General features: G+C 52.5%; 1 pseudogene; it reads right to left on the reverse strand.

The window, feature by feature from the left end:
* Window positions 1-6,873, reverse strand: part of LOC113178458 (leukocyte immunoglobulin-like receptor subfamily A member 6) — a 51,696-nt pseudogene that overhangs the window by 24,195 nt on the left and 20,628 nt on the right.

Consider the following 6,873-nt stretch of genomic DNA (forward strand, 5'->3'; position numbering starts at 1 on the left):
GAGGGAGTCAGCTTGGTGGCCCATCATGGAGGACCTGGTGCATCTGTCATCAGCTCACCCCTGAGCACCTGTGCTGGTGGCTGTGTGAGGGGACCACAGTGGCCTCCAGTGTGTGCTGGATCCCGAGTCCCCAGCCCTCACCCCCCCAGCCACTCTCTCTATTCCAAGATGCACCCCCAGCTCCAGGAGCAGTGGGCACATCTGTGCAATCAGGGAGCCAGGAAGGGACGTGGATGTCTAGCCCAGGTCCATCCCACAGTCCAAGTGCTCTTTGCTGCTGCCCTGGGAAGAGGAAGAGATCCTGGCCAGAGCAGGAAGGTCGTCCACCTCCTGTGGCTGAGCACTGTTTCCCCTGCTGCCCCTCAGCCCCCACAGGTGCACCTTCTGAGAGCCAAAGAGTAGGTGGACAGAGTTTGGGGACAGGTCCAGTGTGGGCTGCCATGATCTCAGCTTGCTCTGAAGCATGCTCCCTGCAGGAGCGGCCAGGGTGGGGCAGGGGAGGATCAGGGGCAGCAGGAGTGGGCTCAGGTGGACACATGCTGAGCAGGGCTGCTCCTGGACCCTGCTGTTATGGGAGGACATCTGAATCTGTGAGCCCTCCTCAGCTCAGGGGCAGGAGGAGGCGTCTCAGCCTCACGTCCTGGTCAAGGAGTGGATTCTCCCTGAGTTCACTGACTAGGACACCAGCCCCAGGACTAGAGTCCAGTCTGTCTCTGACCCTCCCATGTTCAAGGTCTCTGTCACCTGTGCTCCCTGCCAGCTCCACTGCTGTGGCTCTGGCGGGGTGCCCTGTGGACACTGCGTGGACATGGAGTGGGCTGGACCTCTCCCACCTGCGACCCTGAGCTCCAGGGGTCTCTGTGTGAGGAGCCCTGTGAGGGTGAGTCCTGGTGAGGAACCACTCACTGCAGGTGCCCGAGGGCCAGGTCACAGGCTCATGGGAGCTGGTGGGAAAGGTCCCCTCCGGAGCTCAGGAGGAGGCCCCACCTCCTTGGAGTAGCTCCCCCAGGACACCCTGAGGCTGGCGTGGACGGTGCAGGGTCAGAGCCTGTGAATTCTGATCGAAGACCAGGAACCAGCGAAAGCCCTAGAGTGACATCCCCCAGATCAAGCAAAACAAGACAAAACTGAAGCCCATTTAAGATTCTTCTTCATCAGATAGTGCTCAAGGTCTGGAGGTCACTTGCTGCTGGCCAGACCTTGTAACTGCAGCAGGGGCACCCTGACCTCAGTTCCCTGTCAGGTGAAGACCCTCAGGCAGTGCCTGGTCCCCAGGGGGTCCTTGTCTCCAGCACTGGAGCTTCCCTGCTCACCAGGTGACCCGCCCACCCTGGAGACCCCAGAACGTGAACACCTCAGCCTTTTGCAGATCTGGCTGAGGCCAAGGAGGTGTCCAGGCAGGTCTCAGAGGAGAGTGGGAGCATCAGTGTCCAGCGTCCTTTTTCTTTGCTACCACAGGACCCAGTGCAGAGGATCCCAGGTCACCTGCATTGTCCCCACCTTTCCTTCTTGGGAGAAACCCTCGTGTTTTGCCAAAACCACAATCTGCGCCTGGGAGGATCCTCATGTGTCCCTAGATCTTGTGTTCCAGATGGAGCACTTGTGGGACAACCACACAGAGGTAACCCATGTGGACTCTGCCCTCCCAGGACTCTGCCTGTCCCTAGTGTTGGCTGTGGCAGGTCACCCTGGGCTCCTCAGTGCATGACCTCAGTTTCCCAGGGCTCCTTCCTCCAGCCTGGGCTCTAGAGGCCCAATGTCTTCAGCAGGGACTTTCCACCATGTCCTCTGCTGTCTCCCCTTCCAGGGCACAGCAGGGACAGAAGGTTGTTGAATGGGGGCCACACTGGGGCCAGGATGCAGGAGCTGAGCAATGAGCAGGATGTGGTCACAGGACCCTCACACCCTGCAGGTTTGCTGTGTCCTCCCCACAGCAAGGTGACCAGCTCCTCTCCCCAGCAAGGGCCGGGGGTGGACAGCTGCAGAGGAGGCCTGGGTGCAACCCCAGCCCTGCAAGGCCCCGCTCCCCCTCCTGCTGCCTGCCCCTGTGTGCACACTGCAGGCTCCATGTGGCCACTTACGTCCAAGGAGACATTTCAATATGTCTCAGCACCTCTCTTGGTCTGTGGGATCAATGGATTCCCTGCCTCAGCCCACGGTGATGAGGGTGCTCCTATGGAGCATGAACGGGTCCCTGGGTGCTCTGTGCTCCTGCTCCTGACGTGTCCCACAAGGTGTCCAGGTCAGCAGAGGTGGGGGTCCTTGACCTGCTTTGCTTCCTGGGCGTTCACTGTCACAGGTCCTTCCCTTTCCCATAACCTGGGAGCCCGTCCCTGTTCAAGTGACTCTGCCTTCTTGACCTTCATGTCCTCTCATTCCTTTGATATCTTTTGTTTGTTTGTTCTGATTCCTTTGCTGCCCTGAAGGTGGACCCAGGCCCTGGGGGTGCTCTGCAGGCCTGTCCCATGAGCTATGTCCTGTCCAGTCCTGTTTAGTTTTTACCTTGAGTCATGAGGTTCCTAAGTTCCCCAGGTGGCCTTGAACTTGCCATCCTCCTGCCTTGGCCTCCAGAGTCACTGAAGTTACAGCCCTGGGCCCCTGTGCTGGGGTGGTCCCTGTAATACCTTTTAAGGGTTCACTGTTTCCATCCATCTCCTCCTTGTCCTACTATAATTGAAGTGAGTAAAGCATCCTCTTCTAACTGATGATATTATTGCGTTTTTGTTGCTGACTTACTGTGTCGACTTTGAGAGATTCAGTTAGATAACCGCTCAGAGACCAGGGTGCACATTTGTCTCCGTCAGCTCTGGAGGGTCTTCCTACCCCAGGTGCTTCATGGTGCCGGGTTACCTGTGTCTTTCATGAATGCCGGGGAAGTTCAACTCTGCTCAGCTGAGGGCTCCCTAAGCCTGGAGGGATGAGCCCTCTGCAGAAGGCCGTGGGCACAGGCATGGTCCTGGGTGGGGCCCTTGTGACAGGGGTGGAGGGCACTTCACCTCCCACCAAACCTGCTGCTCCTGGTGCCCAGTGGCCGACTCCTCCCACAGTCCATTATCTCAGAGGAGGACGTGGACAGCACAGAGAGGGAGAAGCTCCCCCTTCAGAGCCCTGTGGGGCCTAGTGAGGCTTTGGGCTCCTGAGGTCCCAGCTTCTCTGAGGCTCAGGAGCCCAGGGATGTCTTGAGTCCAGGAGGCCAGTGTGGGCAGCACAAGAGTCCTGCCTCAACAACAAGCAAACCCTCAGCAGATACAGTGTGAAGAGCAGAGACCAGCTGCCGTCCCACTGGGTGGGGCTGGGTGACCGCTCCCCGTGTCGAGGTCCTGGTGTCCACCCCCACCCTGACAGAGACACGCCTCGAGAGCCAAGTGGAACCTGAAGGCTCTGTGAGCTCAGAAGCAGAATGAGACAGGAAATAATAAGGTCTGAACAAAAAAATAATGAAATAGAGACTTAAACAAGTTCAAAGTATCTGTGAAACAAAGGGTCAGTCTTCATAAAGATAAACGTGATTGACCAACCCTTTGCCAGACTGACCAATAAAACCAGAGGGCAAGCCCAAAGGTAGACAAGGACACATCAGCACAAACACAGCTGAAATCCAGAGGATCATTCAGGATTATTTTGAAAACTTATATTCTAATAAATTGGAGGAAATAGAACATACAGACATATTGCTAGACACATTGGACCTATCAACTAGGAACCGACGACTATAGAAAACCTAAAAAGGCCAATATCATGTGAAGGAGTAACAGAAAACCTTCCCAGAAGGAAAAGCCCAGGACCAGATGGATTCTCTGCTCCCAGACCTTCAAAGAAAAACCAATGCAGAGTTCCTCCAATTGTTCTGTAAAATAGAAAAGGGGGCAGCGCTAGCAAACTTAGTCGACGACGCCAATATTGCCCGATCACAAAACCAGATAAAGACACACGAAGAAAATAAAACTGTAGACCAATTTCCACGAAGAACATAGATGCAAAAATTTGTAATAAAATAATAGCAAACCATATTCAAAACCCCTTATAAAGGCTGCATACGACGATCAAGTTAGACTCAACCCAGGATGCAAGCTTGGTTCAATACCCACCAGTCAACCAACATAATTCATCACATAAGTAAAACCAAAGACAACAATCACATGATCATCTCAATAGATGCAGAAAACCCTGGGGACAGAATCCAGCACATTCACTGGCTCAGTGGTTTAACGATGGCTAGCATGTGTAGGCCCCAGGTTGAATCTCCAGCACTGCAAATAACAACCAACCAACCAAAACTAAACAAAACTCTGATGAAACTAGGGACAGAAGGAACTCACCTTAGCATCATGAAATCCCTATGTGAGAACTCGAAAGCCCACGTCATACTGAGCATTGCCTCCAGAGTCAGAAACATGACATCCTTGTTTGACATGACATCCTCCATTCTCACCACTCCTATCCAGGATCGTTCTTGAGAGTGTATCCAGAGCAATCAGGCAAGACAAGGAAATTCTAGGGATACAAATAGGACAAGAATAAGTTCAAATATCTTTGATGACTGATGCTTAAAGGAACCAAAAACTTCACCAGAAACTTCTAGATCTGGTAAACAAAATGTGACAAGGAATTTGCCAGCTTCTCTTCCAATAAGGAATTAATAACAAGGATACATAAAGAACTAAAAAGTATAACACCTAAAACACTAACAACCTACTCAATAAATGGCCAAATGACCTAAAGAGGCATTTCTCAAAACAAGAAATGTGAGTGGCCAACAATCATAGGAAAAAAGGTTCCACAACTCTAACAATCAGGGAGATACAGGCAAAAATCACACTGATCATCAAGAATACAAATAACAATGAATAGAGGCAAGAATATGGGGAGAAAGAACACGCATACCTTGTTGGTGGGACTGCCAAATAGCACAACTACTTTGGAGAGCACTATGGAGATTCCTCAAAAGACTAGGAATAGAGCCACATATGACCCAGTGACCCCACTTCTTGGTGTTTATCCAATAGAACTGAAATCAGCATAGTGTAGTGATTCAGCCACATCAATGTTTATAGCCAAATTATGGAACCAGCCGAGGTGCCTGTCAACAGATACATGAACAAAGAAAATACGATTGATACACAGTGGAGTTCTACTCAGCCATAAAGAAGAATGATATTACAGCATTTGCTGGAAATGCTAAAGATAAAAAAGAGATCTCACAAAAATAGAGAGAGATCAGTAGAGCAGAGTTGGGGACCAAGGGTCAGGAAGGAGGGAGGGCAACAGGGAGGACCTGGGGAGGGAAGTGGACCGGGTCATGCTGTGTGCAGTGTGAACAGACCTGGATGTGTATCAATTGGTATGTGACAGAAATGCACCAACTAAAACTAACTTAGTAGAAAGAAGACCGAGCAGTAGAGTGAAGGAAGGCAGGGGAGGGGGTGGGGGAGGAGGGAGCCCTGGGGATTGAGGTGGGCAGACTGCTGTGTGCACTATGAACATGTCAAATGAACCCCACTGTGGTGCCTTCCTACACGGCACTGGTGGATATTACACACATGGACTCCACAGCCCACGCAGGTTTGCAAGAGCTTGAGTTCACTGTTACCATGCAGCAGGGGCTTCTGGAACCTGGTAAGCAAAGGGGGGTCTTCCCTGACCCTCCACCAGGCTGGGCCCTGGGCTTCCTTCCTGCCCTGGGATCCCCGAGGCCCTGACACAGCTCAGGTCTGCGCCTCCATCAAGGTGAGACCAGGGCTGTGCTCAGGGCACTTGGGGACCGTCCCTTCCACCCTGGCCTGCTCCTCCTTGGTCTAGTCTTTATCTACACTGGGACACCCTCAAGGTGTTAATGTCCTGTTTGGACTTTGGCAAATGCTCCCTTAGAGGCTCAGCAGGAGTGCGGTTCCCACACTGACATGAGGACACCCAGCTTTCGGATTCTAACGTCTTTCCCAGGACAGACAGTGGCTCTTTGTGGAGCTGGTGGGACCCAGTCAGTCTGTAGCAGGGCCTGCGTTCTGCCTTGTCCCCTAGATTGACAGTGAGGCCACAGGTCAGGGGACACTCAGCACATCTGAGCACAGGTCAGAAATGTCCCAGGCAGCCGAGGCCTCCCTCTGTCTCTGGCTTTGCTCTGTCTCTGTGAGCTGGGTCATGACAGCCAAGGTTCATCGTCAGAGATTAAAATGCACACACACAGATAGCAGTGACAAAGATGAAGCACTGTACTGCAAGCTGCTGCTGTCCTATATAGAAAGTGAGAGTCGGTTGTCTTAAATCAGGAAGCTCCTGGGGCCAATCATAGTAAAGGTCAGGTCATCACCTACGGTGCACGCATGTCCGCCCTGCTTAAGATTCATGGGGATCATGAACTGTCCACAACTGCGGAAGACGGGAGGACCAACTAGAGAATTTTCAAAACCACTTGTTATCTGCCCACTGGCCATTTCCCTGCTGCCATATTGCATTAGGGGCTCCTTCTCTGAAAGACCTGGGGAGTTCTTAGGGAAACTCCCAACAGATCATACATTCAGGACACACAGCACCTGCTCAGCCTCCTATCTCGGGGAGGCCCAAGGTGGACCTCTCATCAAGGACAGGCAAAGCAAGGCCTCCCCGAAGGGCTGTGAGCCCTTGCTCTTACTGGCCTGTCCACTCCTCACTACAGAAATCCCACAAAAACATCACCAGTAAAAAGAAATGAATCCTTGTCCTGCACACTTACGGAAAACAAAATAGCAGCTCTCGTGACTGTTCCCGCCCCGTCCTGAATGACCTCTCCATGAACCTGTCATTCACTCGCCTGTACACCTGATGTGTGTGTCTGTTTCACAGCAGGTGCTCACCTGTGCGGTGTGTTTCCCCACGTGAGGACGGTCATTTACCCAT

This window comes from Urocitellus parryii, chromosome 15 (genome assembly GCF_045843805.1).
Source record: "Urocitellus parryii isolate mUroPar1 chromosome 15, mUroPar1.hap1, whole genome shotgun sequence".
NCBI lineage: Eukaryota > Metazoa > Chordata > Mammalia > Rodentia > Sciuridae > Urocitellus > Urocitellus parryii.